This window comes from Lathyrus oleraceus, chromosome 3 (genome assembly GCF_024323335.1).
Source record: "Lathyrus oleraceus cultivar Zhongwan6 chromosome 3, CAAS_Psat_ZW6_1.0, whole genome shotgun sequence".
NCBI lineage: Eukaryota > Viridiplantae > Streptophyta > Magnoliopsida > Fabales > Fabaceae > Lathyrus > Lathyrus oleraceus.
The window spans coordinates 483,411,184-483,428,968 of record NC_066581.1 but is presented as its reverse complement, the minus strand read 5'-3'; the positions used below and the strand labels follow the sequence as shown (position 1 = coordinate 483,428,968).

Sequence of the window (17,785 nt, the reverse complement as noted above, 5' to 3'; positions counted from 1 at the left end):
GAGATAACACTCTCGAACCCACTGGGGAGATACAGCCTATTTGACATGGAACGCCCATCGACTCGTCGAACACTGGTGTTCACCATCCAGTCACAGTGTTAACTTTCCACTTTTGAGAACTCTCAGACTCGTCTGGACTTTTCTGATTCATCACCTTGTATTCACGACTCCTACGTACTCCACGGAGATCGAACTCCTGGGATTCATACAAACTTTCCAGTCCTCAGACTTTGAAGAGTCTTCTTGATTATTCTTCCAGGATCGTCGTCGTAATCCTTCACCGTTTTTTCACTATTCGTCTATCCCTTGCCCCAGGTCGGGCTCTGCAGGGATCTTTTGTCAAAAGGCTTCATATCACAGACTGCCAGTGAGTGAAAACGAACCAACAACACCTGCAAAGAGATCGTTAGATAAAAGCGTGCCCCAGGCGTGCCAACACTTCAACACCTAGGCCACTCAAACTTCCGAATAAGATTTCCGAATTTCAATCTTATAAGCATGCATCGGAAGGGACCTCTATGTTTCAAAATGCAAATATTCTTTATCAAACTAAACAGATGTTTTTGCAATCAAAGCGGTAATGAAAACAAAAAACAAAATTTATTTGACTGAACATGCATTTATTGACTGGAAAAAAAAGTGGCTTAAAACCGAGCAACATACAGGAAAACAATCCCTGGAAGGAGGTGATTGCGCATAAACGAAAAAATCTATCCTAATGGCAATGTGAAACCGTGATCTCATCGGGTTCCAACTCGGTTACACCCCATATGTCCTCAAGACTTTCCGCACTTTCCGTCTTCTAAACAAGACGCTTCCGATCGATCTCTATCGGAGATTATCCAGGTCATTTCTCAAGTACAAACGATCGTGCTAGACGCAGTTGTTCGTTTCATTCCCTCTTTTGCCTGGACCGTCCTTTCAGGTCTTCAGTCCACCGGGATACCCTTTTTTGCCCAAGTCGCCCTTGTGGGGTTTTCGACTTGCCGGGTGTACAGTTTTTTCTCTTTTTATCCCTAACTTTTGCCCGAACCTTTTCTTTTTTCTTTTGGTTCGCCGGGATGCCCATTTTTGCCTGGACCCTTTTATTCTTTTTGTCCAGCGGGTCAATTTTTGAAGTATCTTTTAACTGCGTCCGCATTCACAGGGGATGGAAAATCTTCACCACTCATGGTCGTCAGCAACAAGGCTCTGTCAAAGAACGCCTTCTTGACCATGCTGGGGATTCATGATTGTATGTCCACTTGTCCCACGATCGTCTTGAGGAAGAAGGATCCTTTTCCATACCATCTCTCCCGCACGAGGTCGCACTTTTCGGTCAACAACACGCTTCATTCACTGGGTACAACTGCCCCATGACAAGTAACTGCCAACCTCTTTTCCTTAGTCAGGCTCAACGCGTCATACCGAGTCTTTATCCACTCAACCTTTTCCAATCAGGACCTCAAATGGTAGCACCGATTCCGTCTCATACACCTGCGAGGAAGGCGTTGCCCCAGTAGACGTACGCACCGAAGATCGACACCCAGGATACAAGTTTCGTACTCAGCCACCATTGTTGGTGCGTTCAAATGTTATCCGGGCAACAAAAGGAACGTGGGATCTTTTCGGCGTAACCAAAACGACACTAACTCATCCACATTAACCTCCCCATCAGACATCAGAATCCGTTCGGATTCAGGGTCAGGCCCCTCCTCCGGGATCGGTTCCTCACAATCTTCCGATTTGAGCACCTCGAGATGTCCTCATCAGGGAACTCAAACGTCCTTGGTTGACAATCCTCAATGGGTTACTGTATATCACGAATCAGTCAGAATTATTTTCCATCTCGCAACCCGTCCGGTCGATGCTAGCTTTTCAACCGTATACTTGATCGGATCCATCTTGGACATCCACAAAGTGGTATGAACCAGCATATACTGTCTCAGTCGGCGAGCAGCCTATGCCAAAGTACATCAAGTTTTTTCGAGCAGTGAGTGTATTGTTTCACAGTCGACAAACTTTTTGCCAAGGTAAATTGCATGCTCTTTTCGACAAGACTCGTCATGCTGACACAATACGCACCTCATAGACCCCTCGAGGGTTGTCAAGTACCAGATTAACAGTTGTTCCTTCCACGGGAGGCATCAGAATCAGAGGTTCCTGCAACTTATTCTTTTATCTTTCAATGCCCCTTGGCAATTATTATCTACCTGACCATTTGATCTCTTTTCGGTTCATGCAATTCTGGTATTGCTTTTTCCTTTTTTCTTTTCTTTCTTTTTTTTCTTTGTCTTTCTTTTTTTTCTTTGTTTTTCTTTTTTTTTTTTTAGCAGGATCGACCTCGATTCCTCTTTTGTTCACAATAAACCTCAGCAGTTTACCGGTCAGCACTCCACAAGTGCACTGGTTTGGACTCAACCTCAGTCTGAGTTGTCTCAACTGGTCAAACAACTTGCCCCGGATCCACCAGATGCCCTTCTTCTGTTTGGGACTTTGCTATCATGTCATCAACATAGCATTTGATTCCACGATGAGTCATATCATGAAACAAAGTCACTCTGATACGTGGCACCGGCGTTCTGCTTCTCTAGAGGACAGTCTTCTCTCCATGGTAGCTTGTGCACGACGACATTGGGATTCCCCCTGGTGCATCCTGATACAACCAGGCGCATATATCAACATGCTCTTCCCACAGGGCTACCATCCTGCTTTCTACTCGCCTCTGAAGCGGCCCCAATTTTCACTTCCTTTCTGACCTCTGCGGTGCTTGGAGTATCAATCTTGAATCGCTCCTCGTGCGGTTGAATCACCTTCTCCTCTTGTCTTAACAACCTGGTTAATTCCAGCAGATCACAATCTTCTTCGCCTTATTCTTCGGCATGATAGATCGGATTGTCGAAGCTATACAGAGGTGTAACCGGATTGTTATTAATGAGATCAGGAAGGTAATCACTTTTGAGGTCAGAACCAAATGAATCAAAAAGAAAGAGAATGAAAAACATTGCCATTTTTATTTTTTAAAACTGCAAAAATAAGTGAAAAACAGGGAACACCGCTTTTAATCCCAAAAACATCCATTTATTACTGATGCAAAATATTGCACAATGAAACACATGAGATGGCCCTTACAATGGACCATTACGTTTCGGGCAAAACGTATGGCTTTCATGCAAACAAAATTGAAACACAGAAATACTACTCTTCTGGACGAGTGACAGTGGCGATCTTTGAGGCCTTCCAATTCCCTGGTACGCACGATTTTATCCACAACTCAAGCTCGCGGTCACTGTCGATCTCTTCACCCACTGAACAGGCGTGGCTAGGATCCAGCATCCCTGCACTGACAAAGGTGTACGGTGGACGACGTCCTCTGTTTTGTCTGGATGACTCTTGATCTGGCTGATAGCCGACCCCAAACATGTCTGCTTTCACCACAATGTCTATGATCTTTCCCCAGCCTAGGGCTTCTCGGTTCTTCACCACTTCCAGGGCTTGTTTATAAGAAGAAATGGACAGCTTCTTCTCTTTTTCAGCAACAAGGGCATTCTCCACCTTGACGGTTTCAATTGCTTGACTTGGTGTTTCAAATTTTTCACTGTCCGTTTCTACTTCCTTCATCTTCTGGGTCGTGTCTCTCATCACTACACATCCCTTTGTGGCGACGGCCGCACAACAATTATCAACACTAGGGAAAGCTCCATCCTTCATCAGATGTTCTGGGACCACATACATTGGAATTTTTAACTGATCCTCCTCAGTCACATCTGTTCCTCTCTTGTCCTTTGACATCATCTTCACTTTTATAGGACCTTGCCTGGGTACGAGGTTGACATCCTCATTCATTATCTGTGCCAAGCTGATGGCCTTGGAATCCACCATGTCCTGGACGACATGTTTAAAAGCCCTACAACCCTCAATGCTGTGTCCGGGTATCTCAGAATGGAACTCGCACTTGGCATTCTCATCGTAATGTGCAGGCCTCCGATGCGGTTCTACAGGAATCAATATCCTTGATCGAACCAACCCAAGATCCCTCAACCTCCTGAACAGAAGGGTATAAGTCACAGGTGGCTTATCGAACTGGCGATCCACCTTCCCCTTCTTTACTTGGCTCTTAGCTTTCAGTGCTTTCTGTTGAGGTGGCGGTTGTTGCGGTTGTACAGGTGGATTACCAACAGGAGTGGTTACAGTGGCAGCATAAGGGTGATAACAATCCTTACCGTGCTCCTTTCTTGCCGGCACACCACTTGATTCAACCTCCTTCTTGAGTTGACCACTGCCAGAGGGTTTCTTTACCACAGTGCCAGAGGATTTGTTTACTTCGGACGACGGAGCCTTTCCTTGAACTTTCTCCTCTATCAGCCATTTCTCAATCTTCTCCAACCTCTCAGCAATTGTTTTCTGCCCCAAGGCAAGCCCTTGCACCATACTGAACAACTCCCTCATCATCTCTTTCAACTCGAGAATGTCGGCGTTGGGCAGATCCATTAGTCTGAGATATCTGACCGGAAGAGCTATGCGCACCGGTGGGATACTGACACCTACAAAACAGAAAACAGGTTAGTATGACTCACACATGCAATGTCTATCCGTACCAGGAATATTCTGTCCTTTGATTCTAGCATCACTGAGACAGATAATTTTCATCAATAACATTCTGACATCTGGCTGTCTCTCAACCAGAATCTTAATCAAAAATGGACCCCGAGTACGGGTGCAGAATAGGAATGATGCAAATGCATGAATGCAGGTCACTGTGCCACCAAGTCATCTGAAGACCCATCAAGTCTCTGAACCAGTCACAGTCATCTGAGGGACTAAGTCACCATAAATCCAACTTGGGGAGTTCCGAAATAAACGGAACCGGAGATTATATCACTATCATCACCGGAACATCCACTGAACGGACGACAACCAGATCCTCTGAACGAGTACTCTCAAATTCAACCCGGGGATCCGAAATAAACGGAACCCGCTGATATATATCACGGACAGAATTCCGGCGTGACAGAAGTAAGTACCCACAAGTTCATCTGAACCAAAGTCACCATCAGTACTCAGAGTCACCAACAAGTCACCAACAAGTCAGCAACAGTACCTGTAATGATGATCATTCCCTCCCCACTCACGGGTGTCATCTAGGCCAGGGTAAGGTTGAGAGAAACGCAGGATAAACAACCCTTTCAAGAATATCATCCTGTGCACACCCGATGTATGCACCGATAATACCCCATCAGAGTCTGAACTTCTCGTGATATCAATGTTCCGCTAAGTGGCGCATACCACCCGCTTCCCATGAATCACTTTATTCCTAGGTTTCCTAGATTTCACTCATAGCCTGGGTATTGGGCCTTTTACCTCAAGTAACTCCCACCCCAACAGAGAGACAACACAGCATAGCCAGCACAGATGAATATGAATGAATGCAAACATAAATGCAAACAATAACTGCAAACAATGAATAAATGAATGCAATAAATAACAGCAAACAGCAACCAAAATCCTAACCTAGAGAGCGCTAGGAGAGACTCGCTTAGGGAAGATGGACCAGCAAGAGGTCAACTTCTCTTTTCCCCAGCAAAGTCGCCAGCTGTCGCATTACACGAAAAACCGGCGGGGAAACGAAACAACAGAGCCGCCACCGTGCGTTATTTATCCCAAAAGAGGGAAAGGAAACGCTCGAAGTAAACCTGGAAAAGACATGGTCTCGCGACCAGAGAGAGATGGGATCGGGAGTCGGTTATGCGAAGGGAAGGTATTAGCACCCCTACGCATCCGTCGTACTCGACGGGATCCACGCACAAAAGGAAGGATAAAGGTTACTAAAAACTCCTCACAAACAAACACACTGGCTGAAAAGAGACACAGAAACGACAAAAGAAACTAACTCGGCAGGATATCGCATCCTGGGCCTACGTAGTCCGTCAAGCACAGACATCAGAGTCGACGTAGTGCGGGACAGGGGAAACGTGCTCGCTAGGATGTCGCATCCTATGCATACGTATCTTCTCGGACTAAAGAAGAATCAGAGCACTCGTAGCTCGGCTAACGCACGCCAAACAAAACCACACAGGAAACCGACTGCCAATCGCTGAACTTATGTCAAACTCCGAACCGAACACACACACACTGGAAACCAACTGCCAATCGCTGGACTTATGTCAGACTCCAACAAAGAAACTGGAAACCGAATGCCAATCGCTGGACTTACATCGGACTCCAACCAGAACAGGAGAAACAACTCATACAAACAAAACAAAAGGGCGCCCGGAGAGATCAGCTCATCTCCTGCCTACGTACCTCATCTGGTATGAGGATCAGGGCGACGTAGTTCCCCTACGCAGGGACAAAGGACTAGCCTAACCAGAGACTGGGAAATGACATACTAGAAGGGAGACTAACTCGAGCCTAATAGTTATCATGCACATTCACCATGGTCCTAGGTCAAGGTTTCTAGCTAACTTGCACAGGGAGCAAGCTAAACCTAAGCAGCACATGCAAAACAATCATCACACAGATAGCACACACTATATACAAACAAAGTGGGCTCACACAAGGTTAGGCTGTGAAACACAAGCCAACTGGAATCGGGTGGTGTTAGCTCTTAACCCTAACATTGAGAGTTAGGGTGAAGCAGATGAAATGGGAAGTGAGGGGTGTGCCTCACAGCTCTTATCCCTGGCCTTGGAGAGCTTTTAGACAGATGAAAGTGTGGGTTCAGAAAGTTGGAACCCTTCTACACTTATGACTGACTCAACATAGATCTTGGGTTAATATCCACAATGCATCAACATGTAATGTGAGCAAAGGGATGACACACTGACTAGAAGGAGATGGACTACACATCTCTTTTATCTGCAAATTGCCTTATCAAAGGTCTTTTCCTGCTTGGCACAAAGATAAACAAACACAAGCATTGCCTCTTAAGGAGGACTTCAGACAGGTGCCTGCCCAAGTAATAGGACAGGTCTTCCAGACTACATGAAGTTAGTGGAATTATACCTCAATGCTCAAGCTATCAAGCAAAGCAAAAGCAAGTTCACAAAGGAACTATAGCAACTAAGGTACCTGAAAAAAATCCAGCATAATCAGTATACAACTCAAAAAGTCAAACAGTTAATGGTCAACAGTCAACAGACAACTCAGGCAAACAAGCAAAGCAACATTGCACAATGCACAAGCTCAACTCAAATGAGCTAAAAGCCACCTACAAAACAATTCATCATTAGTCAACAAAGCTCAAATAATCCAACTCAAACCAATGAATCAATTCCTCAAGGCCATATGCTCCTTATCCTGAAAACAAAGCTCAAACATAAGCACAAACCACTAGGACAAGGCCTAGGGTCAAAGAGGGATAAATAATTCAAAACAGAACCTGAAAATTGGCAAGAATCAAGCTTAATCAATTAAGAACAATATCCAAGTGGTCTCATGTCAATATCATCAACCAAGTTCATTTCACAAAGCACATAAGGCAAAGCATGCAAGTTGAAAGCTCATTGAAGCAAACAGAATGAACCAATCCACATCAACTCAAAAATGATTCAATAAATCTCAAGAAAAATCATGGCTAAACAGCATACACAACATGATCTACACACCAAAATTCAAGGCATTTGGACAAGTCTAGGCAAGGCAAACAAATTCCATAAGGCAAGGCAAGCACAAACTAGCTCAAATGAGGCACAAATTGATACATCATCTTAACACAAGCCTAAAACAGAATCCAAACATGATATGGACATCAAACCAAAGCCAAGACAAACTTCAAAGTGTCTAGAAAACATGTGCAAAATTTCAGGTTCATATGATAAACATCCACCATTTCACAAATCATTTAAGTTCATGACTCTCAAAAAGTCCAAACATGACCAATCAGCAAAGAAAATCTCAAACAAATTGGAAATGCATTCAAAAATTCTACCAAAATTCATGATCAATCCTAACATCCAGAAGAATCATCACACAAAAAAATCAGATTAATTGGAATTTAATTGGCATGGCAAATAAAATCATCAAGTTGAGCAAGCAATGGTGTGACACACATTGTCACACCTACCTTAACCAAAGCATATCTCCACAACTAGAAATGAGAAAAATGCAAACTCTATACAAAAAAATCCCTAAAGGTGTCTAGTTTAAGCATGCAAAGTTTCAAAGTCATTGGATAAAATCTCATCATTTCACAATGAAAATGGCAAGCAAGGTACAAGATAGCACATGTATACACATTCCCTAAGCAAAATTAAATTCCAACCGTGCACAATTTCTGGAAAAATCATCATAAAATACTAGACATCATGAGGAACATCATGCAAAAAATCCCAGGCCAATTGGATCAATATTCATGGAGATATGGATTTTTGAATGATTGGAAAAATAAAAAAACATGACATGAAAGCATATAGATGAATGGCATGGTGAACATGTGAAAATGCAAAGGCCTGGTTTGGAAATTGCTACAGCCAAGACTCGAACCGCGTTGCAATTCAAATCAGGCGCCCTTAAGTGAAACTCTGCGTTTCACTTAAGTCTACATGGCAATGCAAATGAATCCTGGCCAATCAAATAGCCACGCTGGTTAACATGCAGCCAATACATGAGCATAAACACCAAAACGCATGCAATCACGCGCTCAAGAGATCAAACCACTTTTTGGAAACGAAAACCCTAGACCTTCATACATGTTCATCAACATTCATACACTCAAGAACATTCATGCACAGAAATTGACAAAACTTATACCATTGGAATCCTCTTCTAATGTACATCACTAATCTAAGATCAATTCAACCTAATTCTCAATAACATGTCTGGATCGAGCAAAAGAAATTTCACATGTCAATCTTAGATTCAACATAACTTTCTTATTTCTTGATGAAAATCCACGATGCAAAGCTCAGTGTGACCAGTGTTTCAAGATCTACAACACGCATATCATGATTTCAAGAATTACAAGATTCGAATCCTAACCTTCAAAGAGATGCAGAACTGAAATCAGTGTTTTCAAGCTTGGTAAGGCGCAAACAGAAGTTCCTCAAGGCTTAGGTAGATGAATGGATGAAGAATTGCTGCTCAATAGTGCTTGATAGTGCTCAAATCCTCAACTGCCATTGATGATGCAACTTGCAACAGTTCCAAAATCTGCTCGAAAATGATGAATTATAGCTTCAATCCAACTCAGTTATCATTGTGGATGATGATTCAATCGAGGAAATAGCAAGGTTTGTGGAGAATTTTGATGAATCTTCAAGAACAAGTTTGAGAGCACAATGAAGAAAAAGTTTCAGATCTGGAAATTATGCCAAGTTCATCCAATTTCTGTTATGATTTACCCTTTATATGATGTGCTAAACACATTTCCTAATCATGATTAAGCAAAATGCAAAGGATTAGTGAAATCCAAGTGTTATGGCAAATTGTCCAATGCACCCTCATGCATGAAAATGAATGCTACAGTACACGAAATTTGTGCCAAATCCACTTGAAATGTTGTTTAAGAGCCAAAGCAAGTGATTGGAAGTGAAAGCAATGCATATTTTTCAAATTGTAATTTTCCCTCCAAATTTCAAATGAAAAATGCCAAAATTTTGTAATGGAAATGCATGATATGTGATGCATATTTTGGATAGCTCATGTTAAAACAAGACTGTTGCAAAAAGAACCATTTCAATTGGACTTTTGGTTCAAAAGTTATGCACTTGTGAAGTTCAAATTTCATTGACCATGATTGATCCATATCTTGCCAACCACATATGGGAAATTCATGTTCTTAGACTTTTTGAAAATGGGAGAACAAGATCTTCAACTTTCATGTTGGACAAAATTTCATTTGAAGAATGCTTGGACATGTAATCTTGAGGAGAAAACCTTTCCATTTTTGGCAATTTCAAATTACAGGTCACTTACTATTTTTGGAAACTTTTCATCTGACCTCAAATTCTTCATTGTTGATGTTTGAAATGTCAAATGAGACTTGTATGGACATGAATGAGGCCTCTCTAACCACCTCCCACCTTCAAATCCATGATTGAATGCACAGTTGACTTTGGTTGACTTTCTAGGGTTTCAGATGAATTTCAGCTTGACTGTTGAGCTTTGATCATCCAATCTTTGGCCAAACCACTTCAAAATGATCCCTTGGTCATATGAACTCAATGAACCAACACTAGGACTTTGCTTCAATTGGAATTGCACTTGCTTGCTTGCACAACTGGATCTCCTAACCAGTCTTGACTGATGACTTGCACTAGGCAATGGACAATGCAATGCTATGCAGTGGACAATGTTAATGTTAATGACCTAAAATGAAAATGAATGTACAAAATGGGAGGTGCAAATTTGAGGTGCTACAATTGTTAACCCAGTTCGGTGTCACACACACCTACGTCTGGGGGCATACCAAGCCAGGAAGAAGATCCACTATCAGCAGTATTAATTCAGAGTTAAACTCCCCCGTTTACAACTCTTCACTTAATCCCTACCCAATGCAATCTATACCTAGGAACTCCTAGATAGAAACCTCCAGTTTCCATTCCTATCACTACAATTACAATGTAATGCTAAACAACTTGAACTTGCTTCACAGCTTCGTTCAAGAACATAATAACTCTTGCCTACAGGCTTTGAGTTACAACATAATCTCATGCTTTCTAGCACTGAGATACACCTGGTAACCTTCCCACAAGTTGGGAGGTTTACCTCACACATACCCCTAAATTTTCATTCTAAGAGGCTTACAAAAACTAGGTTACAATATGCTATTTATAACCTAATCACCCAACTGGATTTGGGCCTTCAAAAATCGCAGCAAACTTCTTCTTTGCTGTTACAAAGCCAGCAGATAACTTGTGCTACAATCAAGGTCTTCCTAAAATTAAGGTTAATCAAGTTAACCTAATTTCCACATATTAGGGTGCTAACAAATAGGCTATTTGTTAGGTTCATTAATTTTAGCTCAGTTGTTAGTTTCCTGGATTTTAGCTCAGTTGTTGACTTCCTGAAGAATAGCCTGAGAAAGCTGCTGAAACAGAAAAACTAAACAACCTACAATTTAGCATACGCTGTTAGGAATGAATGTCAAAACATTCAGTTTGACGTCCAAAACATAGACCATATGCTAAGTCTGTTTTTCCTGGAAACAGACTGTACAAATTTGTTGTACTGTACAGGACCAATCTGTCCATACTTCAGTATCAGCGTACATTAATAAATGTCAAACATCCAATTTTGACATTCACACATAGAACCTTACATCAGGTCTATTATCCTCTTGATAAGCAGACTTAGCTGCATACTGAAATATGTAGCAGAAAACCAATCTGCATATTGTTCAGTATCTGCTGTCAATGATGAATGTCATAACATCCAGTTTGACATTCAGACAGTAGGCCTTATGCCAGGTCTGTTATTTCCTTGATAAACAGACTGAAAATAAATACTGAGTTATAGCACAACACCAACTGTTCTATTCCTCAGTATCTACTGACAGGGATGAATGACATAACATCCAGGTTGACATTCAGTAAATCCTGTATTAGCTAAACCTGCAGCATACTACTCAAGTATGTCATGACATCAGTCAAGACATCAGAGTACAGTTAGATGATCTAACACACAATGCAGTCAAACAAACATCTCCACAGCATGTCATGACATCAGTCAAGACATTAGAGTCCAGCTAGTGTTTTACCATAAAATGCAGTCAATCAAACATCTACAGTTCTAAAACCTCATGAAACAAAATACTTACCTGAAGTGTAGTCAACATCTCTCTAAACTTTGCAAACAACCCAACCTCGTCTTCTTTTAAATGTTTCTTCTTAATTATAAGATAAGGCAGTTTAATCTAATCAGATAGTTTTGGATTGGGCTCATTTAGGATATGCTTCTTGGTTTTTACCCAATGGAGTCTTTATCTATTAATTGATCAATGATGACTCCTCTCTCCTCTTGGTCACCCTAATTATTACTCTCCTCTTTTTCAATCCTCACTTCTTCCTTTTCAACCAAAGCCTTTTCAACTATTTCATCTTCACCCTTGTTGGTGGCCACCTTAAAACCCATCTCTACAGCCTTGCATGATTCATTCTTAGGATTGTCTACAATGTTACATGTAAATCCTCCACTCGAGCTAGGTAAAACAACTACTTATTTAGATACTTGACCAATTTGCATATCCAAATTTTTGATAGGCGCATCATGGTTTCTACTCATTGTCTCATGGTTCTTATTCACTTGATCAAAACTACTTTGAGTGGCCTTAATGAAGTTCTAAAAGGTATATCCCAGCTGTGAAGGTTTCCTTTGCACTAGAGCTTGTTGGTTTTGCTGCATACCTGGGTTAACACTGGTGTTCTAGTTATTGTTCCAACGGAAATTCAAGTGATCCTTCCATCCTGGATTACAGGTGTTGGAATAAAGGTTTTTCTTCTGGAAATTGGTAAATTGGACTTCTTCACTTGACCCTTATAAATAGGACCTTCAGTTTTCATGTTCTCCTCCATAAAAATCACAGCTAAGTGCTTGTACCTGCCCCACGTTAGCTTTACCTAAGCTGCTTTTAGCTAGCTTTTTATTTAAAATTTCAATTTCACCTAACAAGGCAATGTGAGTATCAACATCTAACTTCCCTTTGGGTGTGTCGACAGTCTTAATTTTTAATGACCTTTCACTTTTTGAACGATATTCATTCAAGCATGTCTTTTCACTCAGGTCTTTCACCTGCAGTTTAGTCATTGATCTGATTGTGCCTCCCAAGGAAGTATCTAATAATATGTGTGTTGACTCTTGAGAGACCCTTGATAAAATTTTGCATTTGCTACATGTTGCTCATATTATGATTTGGACATCTGCGCAATAAAAGTTTGAACCTTTCCCATGAGTCACATAGCGATTCAGTTTCTTGATGCTCAAAATTAACAATTTCTGCTCTTCGCTCAAAAAACTGAGTGTTGGTGAAGAACCTCTCTAAGAATTTATCCTCTAACTCTTTCCATGTATAAATAGTTCCATTGGGAAGGCAAAGTAACCAATATTTAGCCATTCTAATCAGCGAGAACCCAAACAACCTTAGCTTGACTTGGTCTTTCGTGATGTCCGTTGGTTTGCACATCGAAGCTATTTCGTAGACGCGTGCAAGATGTGCCCAAGTGTCTCTAATTCCGTTCCTTTAGAATAAATTATGTCATAAACCTGAAAGCACAAATTATTAATATCAAAGTTAGCGGGGTTTACAGTTACAAAACCTCTCAAAACATGTCCTTCATCGATCCTTTTGCAATAGTCCCCCATAGTGGGTGGTGGTAGACTGCCATACTGATATCTTCCTCAGTGTCGAAAGAAATCTATGGTTGATCTTGTACTAAGATCCTTTGTTCTAGAGTTTCCTCTCTAACTTCTCTCTTGATATCACATGTGATTCTTCGATTTCTGGATCAAACATTGGCAACGCGGATCCTGAGTTGCGCATACACAAACATGAAATACCTAAGTAGCACTACGATTAACAAGAAATTAAAACAAAACTCATAAACTAAAAACAAAACTTTGCACAAGTTGCAATACCCCGTATTTCCTTAATACCCAAATTCCTATTAATTGAGGTCAATTAAGTTCCTATGTGCTCTAAAAGTTGTCAATTGGGATAAATAGAGTAAATATGAGTTCAGATTGACTTAATTAATATTAATTGGGATTGACCTTTTATTGGGACATTTTGGTAACACTGGTAATGGATCAATAGCTCTGGTAGAACAAATATTATGGTTAGTACCACTTGAGATATTTGTTTCTACCCACCTTCTAACCACATAATACCCTTGGCCACTTACTTGTGATCTTTCACTCACTCACCACCAATTGTTATTATCTCTTACCAACTACCCACATGTGCCATTCTCATTTGCTCTATGTATCAGAAAGAATAGAGAGAAAGAGGAAAGCTCAAGAGAAGAAGAGAAAACAAGGCTAGTGGAGAAGAAGAAGAAGAAGAAGAAGAAGAAGAAGAAGAAGAAGAAGAAGAAGAAGAAGAAGAAGAAGAAAAAAAGCTTAGAACCAACATGTAGCGGGAAATTCATGATCATCAAGCTATTGACAAGCTAGAGATCAATTAACAAGAGTCGCCACCGCGCTTTTATTATTTTCAAAGGAAAAGGGAAAAGTAAGAACAAAACCCAATAAGTAAGAAGTTTTAAAATAAAAACTAATAAAAGTCAGAGATCACAGGTAAGGGGGTTGGTTACACAGAGGGAAGGTATTAACACCCAAAGTGTCCTAGGTACTCCTAGGGAGCCCTTTTTGTATGCATATGTATTTTGTACAAAATGATGTTTACAAACAAATAGAATGGGGGGATGAGAAAAGAATTCATTAATTACACTCTTGTGTTTGACAAGACCTTCGGTCTTGTGCCTACGTACTAACATAAAAATGAGGGACTAAAACCTCGTAGTTCGTGATACAAATTTTAAGGTGGATGCTGTCATACCCCGATTTTGGCCCTGAAAATTTTTCCCCATCAATCACTCGTTTGCATTCTTTCTTCATTCACCTTCATATCCTTCATTCATGTTCATGTTTACTATTTCATATTTTTTACGTTTTTCACATTCCAAATTTACATTCATATTTTCTTCATTCACATTGAAAAAAAATTCCATTCATATTCAAGAATTTCCACATACTCATTCATAGTTCGATTACTTCGTTCATTCATTCAATCATAATCATCCATGTACATGGCATATGAATAACTTATAATAAGAAAAAACAACTCATCACATGAATACATGAAGTTTCTAAGATGCAAAAAGGACTCTCTTGAATGACCTGCATATTCTGGACTTGGAAACTATGATCATGCTGCTGCTGCTGTACATGTGGAGCGATACTTGCTCATCTTCGGAGGGGGTTCACATGCAACTTGCTACAATGATTTACATGTTCTCGATTTGCAAACTATGGAATGCTCTCGCCCCACACAACAAGGTGAGATACCAACTCCACGTGCAGGATTCTGATATGAACAGGCAGGAGTTGGTCCATCTCAAGCAACTGGTCACAGATGTAGAGTTTGAGAAATCAAGAATTTCAGATCTTCTACATATGGTTCAAGCATCTTTAAACACAGGAGAATCAGATGCTCTAGTCATGAAACAGAAGTATGAGTGTGATTTACTGCAGGTGGCAACTAAAATAGCGTGTCTGGTATCCAGTTGTAGAAACTTGAGCTAGATTTTGAAGCATTTGTTGACAGGATCAGTGCCGGTCTTAAATTTGAAGAAATACACTCTCAGCAACACAATGAATCGTTTTCCAGTCTCGATCATTTGGAAGCTGAACTTCAGCAACTCAATTCCATAAATCATGATCTTAATAAAAGTCAGAGATCACATGATCTTACAGAGGAGAAGAAAGCTTTGGAGTTGTCTTTACAGGACAAAGCAGAAGAATCTGCCCAGTTTTCATCTGAGGTTAATTTTTTGAAAAAAAACAGCTTGTGTTCTCTGCAAAATCAGTTGCATGATAAAAAATCTTCGGAGAAAAATTGGAGAAAACGGTTATAGATCTTACCACCGAATTGAATGAAAAGCAACACCAGAAGCAGGCTGAACGACTTCATCATCAGCAGCAGGCTGAGCGGCTTCATCATCAGCAGCAGCAAGCAGAACGGCTTCAGCAGCAGACTAATATACCTAATCATTTCCCTTCACATCTTAATGGGTCAGATTTAGATAGATTTCCTGGTTTCTCTCCATCTCAAAGTAATAACTCTGGCATCCAGCAAATGATGCAGACTCCCGGGTCAGATTTGGAACGTCTTTTCGAACTGCAGGCTCAACAACGCCGGCTTGAGCTTCAACAACAGCAAGATATTCACCATCAACAACTACTTCACCAACAAGTGTTATATCTGTAACACAAACACAAAGAAGCATCGAGAGATCGAACAAGAGACTTACTTACTTCCTTCCACATCTCATCTCAGGTTACATATAATATAATGGAAACTGGAGGGAAGTCCTTTCCATCAGGTTCAGATGGTGTCAAGCGAAAGATTTCTTATTTCTACGATCCTGAAGTTGGTAACTATTATTACGGACAGGGTCATCCTGTGAAACCACATCGTATTCGAATGACGCATGCTCTTTTAGCCCATTATGGTCTGCTTCAACATATGCAGGTCATCAAACCCACCGCCGCTAAAGACATGGATCTATGCTAGTTCCATGCCGACGACTATGTTGCGTTTTTGAGGGGTACCACCCCTGAAACACAGCAGGATCAGCTCAGACAGTTGAAGAGGTTTAATGTTGGTGAAGACTGTCCTGTCTTTGATGGCCTGTACTCTTTTTGTCAGACTTATGCCGGTGGTTCTGTTGGTGGGGCTCTCAAGTTGAACCAAGGTGTTTCTGATATTGCTATTAATTGGGCCGGTGGCTTACATCATGCAAAAAAATGTGAGGCCTCTGGCTTTTGCTATGTTAATGACATTATGCTCGCTATTTTGGAACTTCGCAAGATACACGAGCGTGTTCTATATGTGGACATTGATATCCACCACGGTAATGGTGTTGAGGAGGCCTTTTACGCCACCGATAGGGTCATGACTGTTTCATTTCATAAGTTTGGGGATTACTTTCCTGGAACAGGAGATGTTCGTGATATTGGATATGGTACTGGCAAATATTATTCTCTCAATGTTCCCTTGGATGATGGAATTGATGATGACACCTACCATTCCTTGTTTACGCCCATCATGGGAAAGGTGATGGAGATTTTTAGACCAGGTGCTGTCGTATTGCAATGTGGTGTTAACTCTTTATCTGGAAACAGGTTAGGTTGTTTCAATCTTTCAATCAAAGACCACGCAGAGTGTGTCAAATATATGAGATCCTTTAATGTTCCTCTTCTGTTGCTCGGTGGAGGTGGGTATACTATAAGAAATGTCGCACGATGTTGGTGTTACGAGACAGCTGTTGCTCTTGGGATTGAACTAGATGCCCCAACATGAGTATTATGAATATTTTTGTCCTGACTATGCTCTTCACGTTGCTCCCAGTAACATGGAAAACAAGAACTCTCGACCTTTATTGGATGATATAAGATCAAAACTTCTTGAGAATTTATCTAGGCTTCAAAATGCGCCGAGTGTCCCATTCCAGGAGCGACCACCAAATACTGAACTTCAAGAGAGAGATGAAGATGACGATGGAAAAGAGAGTTGGTTGGATATAATTACCACTTTGTCTTGGGAAGCTGCAACGTTTCTGAAGCCTGATACAAGTAGGGGTGGAGGCATGGATCCTGGTGGATATGTAAAGATTAAATGCATGAATCCTAATTATACAGAATTTAAATTCCCTCAAATCAAAGCTCCATTTCCATAGCCATATAAGAGATGGAAAGATAGACATACCAAGTGTTTGTGTATGATTTGCTACATTTCCTTATGGTTCTATATTTTTTCCATGTTCACTATGGTGCCTTGCTATTATATTGCTTCCATTCATAAAATTCCGCATAAGTGCCACTGTAATGCTTACGCTGTGCTTATCCTGTTTGCATTTTGCCTCGGTAACGTATGCTAGCTTGTACGTCACTATTCACGCCGTTTCGATGCTGAACTGGAGTTAGGCTAAAGCTGGACCGAAGGTGGACATACTTCGAACCGAAGCAAGTCTTAATACGTGTAGTAACCGCGACGTGGACTTATTTCCATCTTGCTTCAAGTTTTGCCCCTGATTCTTTATGAAGTGAATTTCCTGGGTTGTGTCATACTGCGGTGGCCGGTTGAGTA

General features: G+C 41.0%; 1 pseudogene; it reads left to right on the top strand.

Moving 5' to 3' along the window:
* The first annotated feature begins 15,634 nt into the window (after nt 1–15,634).
* Nucleotides 15,635–17,460, top strand: LOC127128280 (histone deacetylase 19-like; annotated as a pseudogene).
* Nucleotides 17,461–17,785: the final 325 nt, after the last annotated feature.